The sequence below is a fragment of the Arvicanthis niloticus genome, chromosome 20 (genome assembly GCF_011762505.2).
Source record: "Arvicanthis niloticus isolate mArvNil1 chromosome 20, mArvNil1.pat.X, whole genome shotgun sequence".
In the NCBI taxonomy this organism is placed as follows: domain Eukaryota; kingdom Metazoa; phylum Chordata; class Mammalia; order Rodentia; family Muridae; genus Arvicanthis; species Arvicanthis niloticus.
The window spans coordinates 18,457,041-18,474,282 of NC_047677.1; the positions used below are offsets into that span (position 1 = coordinate 18,457,041).

Sequence of the window (17,242 nt, forward strand, 5' to 3'; positions counted from 1 at the left end):
CTGGGTCACAGGAGGGGAAGGTGTCAGGCTTCTGGGAGGGGGTGGCAGATGATGATGCTTCAGGGGTGCAGGGCAGAAATGCCCAAGGCAAAACCTCTGGACTCTTTCATCTAAATGAGTGTGTTGATGACTCCTGGGGGGCGAGTATGGGAGGGCTTAGCACATATGCCTTCTCTACTCTACTGGCTGTAAATACCCCATGTGCTGTCTGGGCCATCTGCTTGGTGTGCATTCTGTGGAACTGTGTAGAAAAACAGGAGGCAGAGAAAGAACAAATGGCTACTAATATTTAAGTTAATACGCTGAAAAATCAAATACGCTTACACAGCAAAATTATTTCACTTCCTTTAAGGGGGTTAATTAGGCCAGAAATGTTCCTTTTTCTTTTGTTATAGGAGCAAGGGCAGGGCAGTAGGTAGCTACAGAGCTTCCTAAAGGTCAAAGATCGGATCGCGAACAGAATGTAACTAAAGGGAAAATCTCCTATTGGATTAATTATATGTAACCAATCCAGGTTACAATTTCTTCATCCATACTTGAGGGCTGTGTGCCACTTGTTTCCCTAGTGATATTTGACAGTCATCTCGAAAATACCATGTTCTTTAGATAAAAGACATTCCGAACACTTGCCATGGGAGAGGGAGTCACACGCTCGATAAAGTGACTACGGCAAGTGACTGAATATTAATTACCTTCCTACACACAGTGAGGCCGCACTTCATACACTCACGTTTCAGTGCCTCCAAATTAGATAGGTAATGTAAACAATCCATCTGGCAAGACAAGTCCGAGTGACCATTTACCTCACTGCTCACTCCTCATTTCAGCCAGAAGGTGCCTCCAGGAGCGCACCGGCTCACCCTGCTGTGTACCCTGCAAGGCTGGACTGGGATGCTCAAGCTAAAGACTTGGTATTTCCCTCTTACAGATCTGTAATCACCTATAACCTATTACCTACACAGTGATCTGAAAGACTGGACAGAACCCTGCACGAGCCAAGGACTGGACTTAGAGCTGTGACCTTGACAGTGGGGTCCTACCACATCACTTCCACTTAAGCCTGTGTCTCATCTTGATGGGGTCCCCAGGGTCACTCAGACGCTTCTGACAGCTTTCAACTCTGGCCCTTCCAGAAGGTGCTTGGGAGAAGATGCAGCGTGCGCATGGTAATTAAGAACTAGCACGCAGGCTACTCAGACTCCACGTTTAGATGAATAATTAAGCTACAGTCTTAAATGAGATGCCTCATCTCTACAGATCTGAGTTGTCTTCGACAACATGGAGACAACCATAACCCTTCACTCATAGGACTTCCAAGATGCATCAGGGAATCAATGAAGGTCTTCACACGTAAGCTCATGTCACCTGGACCTTCATCGTGCGGGTGCAAGAACCTACATGGATACCAGGATCCCAAGGGAAAGAGGTCTTACCTGATGTCTGAACAAGCATGAGGATAGGTATGGAACACCTACTGCTAAATTCTTATGACAGAAGTGCCAAGAAACTGTCCCAGTGACACAGGAGCTACAGCTGAGTACAGGGCACCCTGGCAGCAGCGCTAGCAAGACCGCATTTCTCATCCTAGCCTAAGTGGATGCCTTGTTGCTATCTTCATGTGTGTTCATGTGTGTTAGTTATGCAAGAAAAGGTGTAACACTTGCTCTAAGGACCTGAAAACTAAAGGGAAAAACCCCATGACACACTCAAACACCATTCTTAGGAAAGACTTTTAAAAATAGCTCAAAACAGACAGGCATGGTGACATACGCCTTTGACCCCAGCATGCATTAGGCAGAGGCAGGCAGACCTCCAAGTTAGAAGCCAGTCTGATTCACATAGTGAGCTGCAGTCTTGGGAGGGCTACATGGTAAGTCCCTGTCTCAAAAAACCAAAACAACAACAAAATGAAAGGAAAATAAAACATAACTCTTGGGTAAGCCTTCATAAAAGAGGCTTAGGTTTTATGAACTCAGTTTCGACTCAAAAGACACAAGATAGGGAGGAGAATGATAAAAGTCAAGAGGGAACGTTGCCGCTTCTACTGATGAGACCTCAAATTCTCCACAAGAACAGAGCAGAGTAAAACCCTGAACACGAAGAGGGAAAGCTTTGCTTTTTGTTTTCCACTGGAAGCTTTTAGAATCAGCTAAGAAAAAGATATACTCACTTGGTATGATCCTTTAAACCAATTCAGTGCATGTGTGGCTGTTTCTGTGTGTGTCTGTGTGTGTACATGTGTGTGTATATATTGTGTATATGCTTTAAAGACTTCCCAATAGTTTCTCTGAAAAACAAGCTTTTCTTAAAATAAATCTGATAAGACAAAGTTCCCAGAGATATCGATGCTGCCACTGCCACCACCCACCATCAAAGCCAAGTGCAGCATTCAGCTTGTGGACTGCTGCCTCACTGGGTTCAAGGCTGGCGGTAATTACCACCCTCTCTCTCTCTCTCTCTCTGGTACCTGCTGGAGACCTGGCCAAGGTACAGAGAGCTGTGTGCATTCCAAGAAACACCACAGGCATTGCTGAAGCCTGGGCTTGTCTACATCACAAGTTTGATCTGATGTATGTCAAGCTTGTCTTTGTGCACTGGTATGTGGGTGAGGGCATGGAAGAGCTGTTCTCTGAGGCCCGTGAGGTCATGGCTGCCCTATAGAAGAATTATGAGGAAGCTGGTGTGGATTTGGATGAAGGAACAGGTGAGGAAGGAGAGGAATACTAATCCATGCTTTCAGCCCCTGTATCATGTCAGACTCCCAGAGCCTGAGCTTCAGCGTTAGCTGGCTGGCATCAAAGCTTCTGATTGTGTTCACTTTGTCATCATGTTTATCTGTCCCATGTGAACCTAGAAGGTTTTTCCATGGTGTCTCAAAGTAAACGCTTTAAGAAAAAGAAAAAGAAAGATAGAAGAAGGAGAAGGGGAAGGGGAAGGGGAAGAGGAAAAGGAAGAGGAAGAGGAGGAGGAGGAATCTACAAAGATTCAGAGTAGTTGTCTGTCCTGGAAGGCTGCAGTCAGAGACTAGATACAGGTCCCCTCTCACATTCCCCTGGGAGCTGTGAACTGGCTCAGCAGCAATCTCCTCCCAGCCCACCAACTGTTTGAACGCTTCCCAAAGAACAAAGACAACAACCGTATTATTGATTTTGACTGCACAATAAGCAGCAGATTTGAACAATGTTAGGAAGTTATAATTTTTAATTGTCTAAAATATTTTCAGCTATATTTAACCTGTAGTCTAATAAAACTTTTGCTAGTAATAAATAACACAAACAAAATTACCTATTACACCATGTCCAAAAAAAGAAGAAATAGAAGGAAGAGGAGTAAGGCAGGCAGGCAGGCAGGCAGGCAGGCAGGCAGGCAGGCAGGCAATCAGGCAAACAGACCTGGGAAACCACACTCTCTCATGGCTGAGTAATGAAATACGCACATTTGCTCTAATGTGGCATATGTTTAATATGGTCCTGCTTCTATAAAGTGTGTAGCCAGACACAAACACTGGATATTTCTGAATGGTGGAATTTCAGTAAAGGATTCTATTACTTTCAGAGTAGTCTTCATTACTGACATTTCCTATAATATTTAAAATAATGAATACGGTGTTTATTATTTTAAGTTGTCAAGACAGTGTGGCATCTTTCTCTCGACAAAACTACCTAACTTCACAAGGTGGGGACTATTATCCCTTTATATGTAAAAGCAGGCGACTCATACATGAGGTGTGAGAACTGGGACATAGGTGAATTTATCTCACAACTGCTGCTACTGCTGTGTTGCACATGTGACTGCAGGATAGGAATCCCAGGATTTGTAAAAATATTCTAGTACCACCTAGCCAAGCGGGAAGATAAATGGAGACAATATTTACCTACAATATTTATATTAGCTTTTCCTTAAATGCCTTTCATTTTGATTTATTTTTAAAAGTATGGTCTGAAACATAATCAAAGTCATTAATGCTAAACCCAGCTCCGTTTAAGGTAGTGACAGCATGAATACACCATGCTTACAGCAAGGATTCAGTAACTGTAACGGACAACCCTTCTTTAACTCAAACCTGACCATGAAGAAGGCAATAACAACAACACAAGAACTCCCTTTAGGGGAAATAAAATTAAAACTCAAAAAAACACTGGTACTCCATAGATAATATGACGTCATGGTTTCTCAGTAAAAACTTCCATTCGCTGACACAGAAGCTTGTTGCTGTCTTACCAGAACCCAGCCAACTCAGTGCCAAGTACAAGGCTGGAGCAAGAAATACATTTGGCGAATGAACAGAACCATATATAAATTTCTGAGATATAATTATACAACTGCACTTAAAAATTTGTAAGTATGAGGATCTAGGTGATCGGGAAGCCAATTTAAGAAAATGGTGCCAGGTAAATTCTGCACAATGGTAACAGGGCTGTGCTGTTTGCTGGGATATTGTCTCTTACTTCTTTTCAATGGGAGTATGTTGGATATTTCTGTAATTTTTGCTCAAATGGTAAAGATGTTGCTGCTTCCGATGTATAACATACTGTTATAACTGATCTTTTTATATAAATATCTACATGGATATATCGTTTGAAGTTTTAGAAACATTAGCTGTGATGTCAGCTTTGGGGTAAGCATCCCAGTTTATTATTGAGCTGGCACTGTACATAAATTAAAAGCCATACTGACCGAGAAACACTGACATTAATTTTTCCCATTTTTAAAGGGGTGATGCACTGTATTAAACATGTCAGGTCTTGTCTCCACGGATTTGATTGCAGAAACTAATAAAGTATTCTTTAAGTCACAACAAATTGTAATGCAAAACTAGATTCAACAACCCAAAATCTACAGTGCTTTATTAATGTGTTCAAAATAGTTTTTACACCAACATACAGAGTTCTACTTCCATGAGGAAACAGTTCTGTATCCCTGGATATATAGAAGCAGATTTCTAGGGCAAGGGATGGGGTCTGGGCCATTTCACTTTTTCTCTGTATTTTTCAATACTGTTTGGATTTACAAACAAACAGCCCACACACTTCCTATGGGTTGGCAGTGGGCCTGTTCTTTAAGTGCTGTCCCCACCATTCAAGCTTCAGAGGGTGATAATCACATCAAGAAATGGCTGACAATGAGGACAACTTCAGACACTCTGTATGTTGTCTGCGGTCCTCTTTCCTGTGAGTCACTCCCATGAATGTGTTCCTAACACAGTGAACAAAGGCATGTGCATTTTAAAAGCACAGATGTGCTGCTTAGTTACAACACAGCTATTTCACCAGCCTTGACACACTGTCCCTTGTGCTGTGCCTGGCCTTCTTAATGTTCTGGCTGATCATCACAACCCAAGGATGATCTCCTGGGCTCCGTATTTATCCAAGCGTATTCACCATTGATGGTCTCCATCTGTAAGCTCCGCACACAAAGACCCCAACTTACTTAACAAAAGAAACATTGCTTTTCTTGAAGGCTGGATGAGTTTGAAAGTAGACAGCCTGTACTAAGAACCCATGGTTTATGCTCACTCTTTTTCAATCTAAGAGAAAATGCAAGCATTGCCTGATAAACAAAAGCTAAGTGTCTCTTTGCAGATACCACTGACAGCAATGTGTCCTTCACTGGGGCGCCAGCCTGGTTCCTACAGTGCTGGGTTGCAATTCAGACCAGCTTCAGGCCAGCCTCTGAAACCCTGTATCTATGCACGTGTGCCCTGAAGAATCAGCCAACTGTGAGAAGGGCAGAGAGAACACAGAGGGTCCAATGACTGGCAAGCATCCTGCTCTGCGTGCCATTTATCTGAATTACTGAAGTGTGATGAAATTTACTCATGCCAGGCTGAAGCACTGGGTTCACCACACTGAGAACAAGCTTTGTGTTTTCAATCCCGAACAGAGATGGCAACATGGACGGCTGAGAGAAACAGAGCTCTGCTGGCTATGCACATTCCTTCTAGCTCCTAGGTGCAGTATCAACCTAGTAGGAAGGGGGTTCCTGAGGACAGCTACAGCATGTGTCCAACATGCAAACCATTCTATATACCTGAGGCATAAGAGTGGCCGGGCTAATCTGATCAAACTGTTTAATGGCCTTAATTTTTTTCCTTCCTTTTGAGACAGGGTTTTACTTTGTAGCCTAGGATCTCCTGGAAACACATGACTCAAGCTGCTCTATTTTTCTCTCATTTTTAAAGTTGTGTCATTATATGACAATAACCCCACAGGCTGAATGCTGAGTTACCTTCCATTGGTCTTTGCCACTGGGCTCCTGTGATGTCAGTACTGTTCATTTATAGGATGCTGGTAAACCCAGTAACCACCCTGCTGGCACAGAACCCTGGCTGTGGGCTGCCTCAGGGGTCTGGTTCTACCTCAACAATGGGACCTGGCCCTGGCCTTGCTGCTGCAGAATGTCAGGTGCCTTCTCTACCAGTGCTGTCTACAAGAGAGCCACAATTATTTCCTTAGGGACAGAAAACTCAACAAACTGCAGACAAACAGCGCAGAACATGGCCTCAAGCTGCCAGGCTCCTGTTTTGTTCTCTCCCAGACTGCACTCGGGCAGTTCTGACTTACAAGTATCACTTTCCACTTTTCCCGTTCCTTTTAATTCCCTAACTCGGTCCCCATGGACGTCTCCAGAGCAGCCCACCACACCCCGCTCGAACCCTGGCTCTCAAGTTCCCTAAGCTTCCAAAATCGTGTTCTTATAAACTTGACTAGCAACCTCTGAACTTCCTGCTCTCGGCCTCAGGCCTGACTTTTAAACTAGAATGACTCCCCCACCAGCTTATGATCCTCTCTCACTGAAACCACCCTCTCTCTCTTCCTGTTCTCATCAGAGGCCCAGAAAACACAAGCAAGTCAAGTGTTCCTCTCTTCTCCCTCTCGGTTCTCCTACATCCAACCGGCCACTCACAATCCTGCAGAGAAGTAAAATAAGCTTTCCCAGAGGAGTGGAAATTCCTGTACACTCTCCACATAACAGGCATCTCGTGGACTCAGACACTTTGTTTCTGTTCCGTTTCTGTCATTTAAACATGTCTTATTACATCATGTCATCTGGACTCAAAGTCTCCAACTCTTGTCTGTTGATAGTTCCTGATATTGAAGTCTTCCCTCTCTGCCCACCTTTACAGAGCCGCTTTCTCTAAGGCCTTCACCACAGTAAACAGAACTTCTTTACCATCCTGTAGCCCTGAGGCAGATTTCACTTTTACACACACACACACACACACACACACACACACACACACACAGAGCCGAGGTCCCTGTGGACCCAGTTTCCCGTTTCTTTACTTGCGTTTTAAATGTGTTCAGGTAGGGAACTACATGATCAGTGGTTCCAACCCCGTCCTGGTTACAGTCCCACCTTCCCTACTTTCTCAAGTACACAAGTACAACTTTAAAATATTCCCACACACTCACCCTCGCTGTCGCCTCCAGAGGGCCTGGTGATGAGAGCTTTTGAGACTATTTAAAAGTCTCATTTCACCTCCAGAGTAAGAAGCTCATCCACTTCTAAGAAAAACAGCTTAAGGATCATCTAAACACCCAGACCTAAACCCAGGACCAGTGCACAGGCGAGCACAGCACAAGCCGAGAAGGCATCCCACGGCTATCTGATGACACACGTTTGCACTGGCTTCTTTAATCAGAGCTATTGGAGGCAGCAGGACACTAAATGGAAATTGACTCAAAGTGTATGTGACAAGGCTCACTTCATGAGCCTCTGCGACTTCCTACTGAAGAGACGCTGTTCTACGGGAAGCCCTGCTTATTCAGCCTTTGTGCCTTTATACTCTCTTTAAAGACAGACGATACTATTATAAAGAATGAACTGCATACAAAATAATATCTGAAACCAAACCACCAGATACCAGTATTTCTTAGACCCAAAACAAGTGACTTGTAAAGCTCTCTTTTGAAAGCAGACGCTTAAGGGCTGCTATGAGCTCCTCCTAAGATGAGGAAAGCAGAACTAATTCAAAACCATTAGGAAAGGACCTGAGAAGCAGGTTAACATAACTTATAATAAATACATGAATATGTTGACAATGAGCTTCGAAATTTAAATTTGGATTTAAATTATTACATATATATATATATATATATACACATATACATACACAGCTAAATTAGAATAACTTTACTGAAGAGGCAAAACTACCACATTTTCTTGTTGACTTAGTGAACATATAGTGACAGGTACTTTTGACAGAGGGAGATACGCTATCGAGACACTGTTGCAAACAGCGCACGGTCCTATGAAAAACAGACACGTGACCTTAAAAGCAACAACACGACAAATTGTGTAATCAGTAAACTGCCGTGCTGAGAAATACCAACACTCAAGTGCTGCTACAGCATAAGGTACACAAGGCAGAGATTTATTTCTGCCAGCCAGGTTAGAATGCTGTACCCTGTACCGTAAACAACAACAAACTATATTACATAGAAAAGATCAAGAGTAGAAAACACATCCGGGGTTAATCATGGTTAATCTAGAAAAGGGAGTTAAGAAGATGGTTTTAACTTATCTTATGTGTAAGAGATTTTTGCCTACATGTGTGTCTGGGCACAGTGTGCCTGCCTGGTCCCTAGGGAAGCCAGGAGAGGGTTCTGGGTTCTTTGGAACTGGAGTAACAGGCAGAGACCAGCTGCCATGTGGATGCTGGGAACTGAACCTAGGTCCTGTGTAAGAGCAACAGGTACCCTTAACAGCTGAGCCATCACTCCAGCCATGAAAGGGGCTCTTAAAAAGCACTGTCTTTTTGCTATTTCTTTTTACCTTATTAGCCTTATTTTAAGGTTTTCTTAAATTTTTTTTAAAAAGTATTTGCTATATTATTTTTTAAAGATTTGAAAAGTAAGTTTTGGGTATAATACTTGAATAATGATTTAAAAAAAAAAATAATCATTGAAGCCAACAGTGGAGGAGGCAGCAAAGTGGAACAGGACAGAGTTACTGAAAGAGGCTGGTGCTAGGCATGGCAGCAGACTGAGCAGACCATCTCTCTGACTGTGAGGACCGCAGCTCCTGACCTATGGTCTAGGCCATGGCTGTGTCACTGTGACTGCAGCAGGGGGAGATGGCACGGGAAATGAGCTGCAGAAGATCAAATGCCACAGGACAGGTGACATCAAATGCCACAGGACAGGTGACATCTTGAGCAAGGGGAGTTGGGAACAAATGAAGCCAGGTCACTGTCTCTGTCTCTTTCACATTCATTACAAAACTAATCGTAATGTGTTTGTGAATGACAACCAACACTTGTGGCCAGAGGAAGGAGACAGAACCCAGGAACCACTTATGGGGAGACAGCCAAGAGACTGGCTCCAAAATGGCAAATCACCCTCTTTTAAAAGACAGACCACAAATCTAGATTATTTTAATATGAAATATCATGATTTTTAAATGACGGCAAAAACCACTCTAGCAAAATCAAAACATGCCTGAGTGGTACCTCAGTCCTGAGATGTCCTAAAGGCCGGGGACTGAGGAGAAATTGGCAGATTAAAAAGTTGTTCTTCCTCCCTCACAAGCAATATGTGAATTAAAAAGGTCCCCTCCTCTTCCCTTCAGGACTCCACAGTCAGAAGCTCTGAACTCTTACATCATGCTGAGATAACAGACAGCTGGGGGCTGTCGTAACTGCTAAAATATGTGTCTGGGTGGGACTCACAACTAACTAGTAAACTGTGTAAAGGACAGCACAGGGAGGGGCAGAAAAGTCCCACACACCAATGTCTGTTCCTTCAAGCTAACTTTCGGTTTATCAAACTTCCTCAGGAAACGACTTCCCATTTGTAGCTGACTACAACACACCCATCGATTTCATTGGAATGCTATTTTTAATCAGCTCAGCATATCGCTCGCTGTGCCTCAGGACCTGGAAGCCAGCACACAGTATCATTACAGGTCACTGGGAAGTATACAGCACTGGTGACTGCACACAGATTTAACAGGATAGCATCTTCACAAGACTGTCCAAAAAATGGAAAGATGTAGCCGCCAGCGGGGGAAGGGCACAGAAAGAGATCTGGATTAAGACATGTGTTTAGTGACGGCCCCTGGGCTGGCATCACTGTGAGCCGTCACCCCTGGACCTCACCACACTTCCCTCTGGTCTTCATGGCATATTAGGGGATAAATATGGATGGTGATAAATAAGTGTTCCTACTTCCAAATGACCTTTCTCCTGGGACAGCAAACGAAATCTCAGGCGTGTGGAAGGTTTCCTCTCTGTTCACCAGGGCAGGACTGTCTACTGAAGCCTGTATGAGATTCCAGTGGGTGACCCTGAAGAGAACAGAGAGGCTGCCCTATTTTCTTAACACTGGGGACCTGCCCGACATCCTCCCCTGCCTCTGTGCCAGGCATTCTTGTCTCATCCTGTCTTCAATTCACACTCAATCCTGTTCTGGGTCATCCCCCTGCCTCACCTCTTTGTCTTACTTGCTTTCATTCATTACTCTGGGTTTGCCTTGCTGTCTGCTTTGGGTTTCATTTAATCATCTTCTTCTCTAGACTTTCTTCCTTCTTCCGTTTGGTATTCTTTCCCCACCACCACTCCCTGCCCAGTCAACACCAGCTTTCAGCCAAGGTGCTGCCACCAAATGCACCCTGGTGCTGCTTCAGCTGAGGACTCTTATTCTTACTTTGTTCCTATCAAGTCACAAGTGCATACAGTGAGCCCGTCATAAATGAGCCCATGCGTTTGTCAGAGAACATCGTTATCCTCCCAATACTTATGACAAGGAACTGCCTGTTGTTTGCTCGAGGTCCAGGCCCACGGTCAGCACCGTGTTGACTTTAAAGGACAGACGAGCCCGTCACCTTTGACTTGTTGGAACAGGGCTCTGAAGAGTTTGCTAGGATGTCTCTGGACTGCATTTTCAAACAAAACAAACAGTCTATTTCCTAAGGTTTGCCTGAGGTTTTTGTTTTTTAACTTACCTACTATGCTTCCAAGATGTATGCTAAAATATATTCAGCTGCTTCAACGCTAACAACAAATACGATTTTGATCTGGCAACTGATAGGATGTGGAGTATTGAAGGTTTGTGTTATTTAGAGGTAACATTGTAGAGTGAAAAATTATAAAGACCATTTTATGAAATATATATAGGCTTTTTCTTTACCCTAGACCTGAGCAAAAGAATGCAGGTTCCAGAAGGCGGAACTGGATGTAAGATTTCAGGCCTTCACTGCTCCGGGATACATTCAGGGAAGAGCAACATTCCTTAAGTCTCAGGGTGGGGAAGGCCCAAAGCAGGAAGACACATTCCTGACCACAAAGAAAGATGCAAGTCATCTGGGTGGTTCCAAGAACTAGCTAACTTTCCACTGTTCTTGGTTACTTCCCCCAACCCCTTGAGGTTTTCTCACTGTTACAGCCTGCTGATGTTCAAAATTTGTAAAACAACCAATCATGTGTAACCGTACAAAAATGTAACCAATCATGTGTAACCACGCAAAAATTCCTCCCTTTCCCCACCCCGGGCTATAAAAAAAAAGCCCCTCAGCTTGCTGGCCTTTTGTCAAATTCTGTTCCTGTGTGGAAGAGCAGTTTGACCGTTGGCTAGCCAACTCTCCCCAATAAACCTCTGCTGATTGCATCCAGGTATGGTGTCTTGTGATTTTGGGGTGACCATGATTTCCTGAGACTTGAGTAAGGGTCTCCTGAGTTTGGGGGTCTTCAACATCATAAAGAAGAAAGATGGATGAGTTTAAGATCAGAGAACTGGGCTAGCATTCCAGCATTTTCTCTACCACACGGTACTGGTCAGGTTACTTCCCATCAGTTAACTGAGGATGCCAACATCCGCGACACCGTGTTTCTGTTAAGATTACATTCCATGTGGTAATTTAGAAGAGAACCTAAGAGCACAGCTGCAGGCAGCTGTAAGGAAACGAACGTTGCCCTTTCCTACACCGGCTCTGTGCAGCCGCCACTGAATTCTGGTGCCTTTCTTTGCTCACCCTTGGGAAGATCTTTCCTAATCTTGGCCTTTCTAGGATGTCGATCAGGAAGAAAGGTGCTAGGAGTGTGAGCCTTGGTTAGGAAGGCTTTGGGGACACACATGTGAAGGCTGGAATGTGTGGGGAAAACTGGAGGAACAAAGGAGGACTCAGCCTATGTAGAGTCTGCATCCTACTACAGTAAACAGTTCATTGTTTTGAAATTATCTCTAGATTATGTAAGGTTTTTACATTATATCACTGTAAAATAATATAGAACAGTTGAAGTATCTTGCCCATTTTAAAAAATCTAATCATATAAATGTGGGGGTGGAAGTGGTCCACAGGCAAAAAGGAGAGGAGGGTTTTCATTCTGGTAAAAGGAACTGGGGAGGCACAGAGAGGTGGCCACTGCCAGTCAGAGGCTAGAGGCCAGGCCCAGTTCCCACCTCTGACTCACTGGCTCTGTTGAGTCACTAGCATCTCTGTGTTCAGTTTCCTTCCTTGTAAAATGGCAGGATGGGAGGACTGTGTTACTATGGTACCCTAGTTGGCTTTTAGAAACTGTTTTGGAAGAATGCCAAGAGCTGTGGCTTCTGCTGCATCTTAGGCAGTAGAGTCATGCATATATGTGCATCTAGATGTGTGGGCACATGTTGAGCGCACGCACACATACACACACACACACTTTGGAGGTAATCCTGTATAAAGCATTAGATCCTTTAAGAAGAAAGCTTTCTAAGGGGTCATCTGACCTGAGATGATACCCATTTATGTCCAAACAAGAGAACTCTGAATCTAAAATAAACAGATTTCCTAAAAGCCACAAAGGCGGGTTAATAGCCTCCCCTTACCCTGGGGCATTCCCCTTTCTCTTGCCAGGATACTTTGTTTCCATGTCAAACAGATACTTTCTTACACTGCTTCAGTACGTCTTGGAAACCACTGCCTGTCTCTCATCTCTCTTCCCCAAGCATGCTAAGTGGCATTATTCACTAATTTAACCCAAATAACTACAACAGCCAATAGTAGCCACTCTGCACACCTTTCCAGTTAGAAACTGAAATCTGTGTTTAATTTTTGGAAAAGTTACAAAGCCCTAACACTAGAAGGGACAGCTCAGGATATGCAGAGATGAGAAAACAGGCTTGCGGAAGAAACTTGCTGGAGTCCACATAGAATTCCCCTTATACTTTGGTCTTGGTGCCTCCGTATTCATCTCTGATCCTGGGAAACAAAGAACCTGGGTGGGAGGGGGCCAATGCAATAGGCCAGCTCTGAACTCACTTGAAGCAAAGGAGTCAGCGAACAAACTATAGTCTTTATTTACAGGACAGCAAAGCCCCATACAATAATGATAGTTTTGCTATGTGACGGCTTTCATCTAAGGATCTCAGAACTTATGAGGGCCTCTCTCCACCATGTGAGGTGTCATTATCTGTTCCTAGTCAAGTGGGTTGGGAAGCCGAGTGCCCCTTGACCTTATTTGAAGACACTTTGGGGCGCAGTTCTCATCATAGTTTTTCAAATCCTTATCTACACCAAATGCAGAGTTATAAGGCTATCACAGAGACAGCAGTTTGTCTTCTCTTGAGTGTTCCTACAACTGCTGCAGCATTCCACACTACTTCAGGGTGTGGAGATCTGACAACACTAGACATGGTGTGCTGTGTCTTTCCATCCCTCCTGCCAGGTCAACAGAGCCCAGGACTTCTTGAGCTTACCCTTGAGAAAGACCAAGCATGGCCACACTTGAGGTCTGTGAAAGACAAAGCAGGGCAGGTCTGGGCTGCCCACACAATGACAGTGCTCTCAGTTACTCCTCAGTTGTTTCAGACTTACACTGCAGGCCAATTAGAGGGAGTTACGACAACAAGCCCTGCAAGAGAGCTGGCTAGACAACATTCTTCCTTCTCTGGGGTAATGAAAAAACAGTAGATTTGAAGTAAAAGGCCCTTCTCACAGGCTGCTCTGTTCTCACAGGCAGGAGTCTTCAGCCTCTCACTCCCCTGGCCTGAGATGATACAGGCCATTAGTGGAGACCAAGTAAAAGCAGTGCCACGAACCCCACCTTCCCCATGCTATGCTCACAGCCCTGGTCTTTCTCGTCAGGTGGCTGTGCATTCTTTGAGCTCCTGCTTCACCGTTTCTGGGACTATATTGCTGATCTTACACTCAGGCCAAGAACATCATGCCCCAGCTCCCGAGCCTTTCTCCTCTGGGTCTGGCCCTTGAAACAAGAGGAGATTTTTTACTAAGCTCAAGACTCCCCAAGATTTTTCAAGACACCCATATTCTATGTGTATCCCGGGAAAGATAATTCTGTGAATTTAAGAGACCTGGGTATAAAGACATGTTAAACAACTTTGGATTGTCAAATATTTTAAAAAGTTACTATAATATCATGGTTTGAATATGAGAAAAATTTCCAAAAGCTCATGTTTTGAACACCTAGACCCCAGCTGGTATTACTGTTTTGTGAGGTTCCAGAAATTTTAGGAGGTTAGACCTTATTTGGAGAGGAAGCAAGCGACTAGGAATATATTATACCTTTGGCTCTCACTTTCTCTCTCTGTGTGTCCTGGCCATTGTGCTGTGAGATGTATAAATACTACAGCTATACTTAAATGAGGTACCTAGAGTCAGATAAATACAGAGATAGAGCAGAATGTCTGGGGCTAGGGAACTGGAAGAAGAGGAAGTTGCTGTCTTGGAGGAACAAGGTTTCAGCTTTACAAGGTGAAATGTCATGGCTGCACAGTACCATGAATATCCTTAACAACACTTATACACTGAAAAGTTTTCTATCAAGTGTATTTCACCTCAAACAAAAACATTAGATGGTGTCTTTTCAGTATGAACTCTCGGCGCCTTTAAACAAGACCAGAAACGTGTCAGTTCACCTTGCTGCGTGAGTCGTCTTTCACAGACGTCTCTAGGGGCCCATGTGCTTCAGAACTCACTGTAAGAACAAGGAGCCCAAGGAGAAACTGCTACAAAGTATCAGCTGCATCCCTCACGAGCTGATGGCCTGGGGCAAGCGCAGCTTTTGGTCTACAATCCCTCACCTGATCCGCAAGACTTATCTTGTGGACTGATAGCAAAATCTAGTTTTAAAACAAATCACATGCACAAAAGAACCTGAAGTATAACAAAGGCAATCCAGGACTAACAACTGAAGGCAGAATCGAGCCCCTCCACCCTGTCTTCTAAGCAGCTACTGGATATCAGCCGGTGCAGCGGCAGACTGGGAAGAGCCATGACCTGTACATTTGCGTTACAGCAAACATGGAGAGCGGGAGCCCGGAAGCTGAGGCTAAGGGGCTTGCTGACGTCTCTGCAGTCTGACCTCAGACAGGCCCTGTGCCCACTGTGACTGCAGCTTTCTTGGCTGTCAAAATGAAGTAGTCAGAGGAGATAATCTCAAAGGTCACTCCCAGCTACCTATGTCTGAAATACTGACACAGACAAGCTGCCCAGCTCCTTCCTCAGATCTTATGGGGTGGACCCTGTGCCTGGCTGGGTGCTAAAAGAACAAACTGAAGTCTCTGTACTCCCAGGTTAGCCAAGAGGAGGTCACTTACTCCTCACGGTCAGCATCAGGAGGGGACAGAGAGGACATTGCCCATGCAGGGCAGCCAGGGTCTTGTCTTCTAATTCTCTTGGTACTTCTTCCTCTCAAATCTCTAAAAAGTGTTTTAAAACTGTACAGATCCCAATGGAGCCAAACAGACAGCACAGAATAGCTGCTGAGGGGCCAGAACTACAGACCTCCATGAGGACAAGGATGCCTGGAACCAACTCCTGTAGAGCTCAAGGATATTAACCACACAAAGTGTGAGATACCCAAACGCTGCCACAGACTGGAAACCTGCCTCTTAGATTGGCAATGTGTCAGTAGTGCAAGTTCCTGGAAAAAACCTAGGGAAACTTTCTGGTGGGAAGGGAGAGAGTCCTGCATCTGCTGTGGACAAAGACAGACCCACCAGAGATCACAGGGAGGTGTGAAGCAAGATGCCACACACAGGAAGGGCCCAGCTGGCAATGCTTGACTAGATGAGGCTGTGAACAGGAGTCGTTTAAGGATGGGGCAGGTACCAGGAGACTGGGACAGAATAAAAGACAGAAGTTGAAGGCCTGCACCAAAGTAGCACTGGGATAAAGATGGCACTGCTGTTAAAGGAGCATGCAGCAGTCATGCTTGCCCACAGGGAGTTCTGCCTGTCTTGGAGGTTGAGCAGAGGAAGATATCTATGACTGTCTATATGACTGAGGAAGCAATAGAGTGTACTGGAAATCAGTGGGAGTGGAAGAGAATCTGCTTCTGTCATACTGGAACACAATAAAGATGACTGGGTAGGATGGTCTGATCTGTAGGCTAGCAGACTCCTGAGAGGAGAGGTGCTCAGGACAGATCTGTACAATTTGCCTTTCTAGAGTGGATTTCTGTCTCCTGCTCTTGAACAGGCTATTCAGGGTATCCAGCTGCTTTCTGAAGTAGTATATGCCATTTATTCTTGGACGCTTCTCTTCTATTTGCTTGAAAACTCTGCCATGTTAGAGTGCATTAAGATTAATGTACTAAGCCAGGCATGGTGGTGCACACCTTTAGTGCCTGCACTTGGGAGAGAGAGGCAGGTAAATACTTGAATTCAAGGCCATCATGATCAACGGAATGAGTTCCAACCAACACAACCCAGAGAAACCCTGTCTCAAAAACCAAAAACAACAACAACAACTACTACTACTATGATTGGCAAATTTAAGAACCATGAACGAGTTCTATGGCTGCTGTGGTATCAAAGTTAAGATATAAAACCCCAAAGACAGTTGACATTGATTTAATTGGCAAAGATTTAATTCAGAAGTTTAAAAACTAAAATGTTAAAAAGCATACCCTTTTTTTTTTTTTTTTGGACAGGGTCCTGCTACATTGTATAAACTGGCTCAGCCTCCACAGTGATGGGGTTACAGGTATACAGCGCCATGCCCAGTGTACACCTTTTTTTTTTTTTTTTTTTTTAGGTGGCAAAGAAACAAAAGCCATTTCCATTGTTTGCCAAGATCTCACTAACCTGTACATCCTGGGGGGACTGATACCGTGTCCTAGTCTCCACTGAATCCTCCATACTCAGAGCTCTACAGGGCGGAAGCCATGTCTACAGCTCCCATATTGGAATAACATAAAACAGGATCACGCATTGGTAGGGGATTAAACCCCAAGTTGTGTCATCTACTCTTTACCTATCTGAAAGAACCAGGCACCCAAACATGAAATTTTATGCTGCAG

General features: G+C 44.3%; 1 protein-coding gene across 4 annotated transcripts in view; it reads right to left on the reverse strand.

The window, feature by feature from the left end:
* The window catches only part of Fyn (FYN proto-oncogene, Src family tyrosine kinase), a 191,723-nt gene that overhangs the window by 133,589 nt on the left and 40,892 nt on the right, over window positions 1-17,242 (reverse strand). The window contains exon 1 of one of the 4 annotated variants that reach the window (XM_076916763.1): window positions 7,416-7,638. The exons of the other annotated variants lie outside the window; for them this stretch is intronic. The gene's annotated coding sequence lies outside the window, so the exon portion shown is untranslated. Of the gene's footprint in view, window positions 1-7,415; window positions 7,639-17,242 lie in introns of those variants that run through there. 4 annotated transcript variants of the gene reach the window in all.